The sequence below is a fragment of the Equus asinus genome, unplaced genomic scaffold (assembly GCF_041296235.1).
Source record: "Equus asinus isolate D_3611 breed Donkey unplaced genomic scaffold, EquAss-T2T_v2 contig_282, whole genome shotgun sequence".
Taxonomy (NCBI): Eukaryota; Metazoa; Chordata; class Mammalia; order Perissodactyla; family Equidae; genus Equus; species Equus asinus.
The window spans coordinates 7,501-7,845 of record NW_027224941.1 but is presented as its reverse complement, the minus strand read 5'-3'; positions in this window follow the sequence as shown (position 1 = coordinate 7,845).

Sequence of the window (345 nt, the reverse complement as noted above, 5' to 3'; positions counted from 1 at the left end):
CCCCTATCCCCAACTCCCACCCCGCCCCGCGCCGACCCCCGACCCCGGCATTCTCCACGCCCACCTTTCCCTCTCCACTCCTACCCCCCCGTCCCCCGCCGCCCGGGACACCGCACCCCGCGCCCCCCCCCCCCAATCCAGGCCGGGCCACCTGGTCGACCTCCTCGAACACTATATAAGAGGATGCCGGGCAGCAGGTGGCGCCCGACAAGCGGCCTCCTCACAGGCCGGACGGATCAGCCTCGCGGGGGCGGGCGATGGGGAGGCGTTCGTCCAGGTCAGGTCAGGTCGGGGGAGGGAGGATGCCGCGCCGGCCGGCCTGGTGCGTGGCCTGGTCCCGATCCA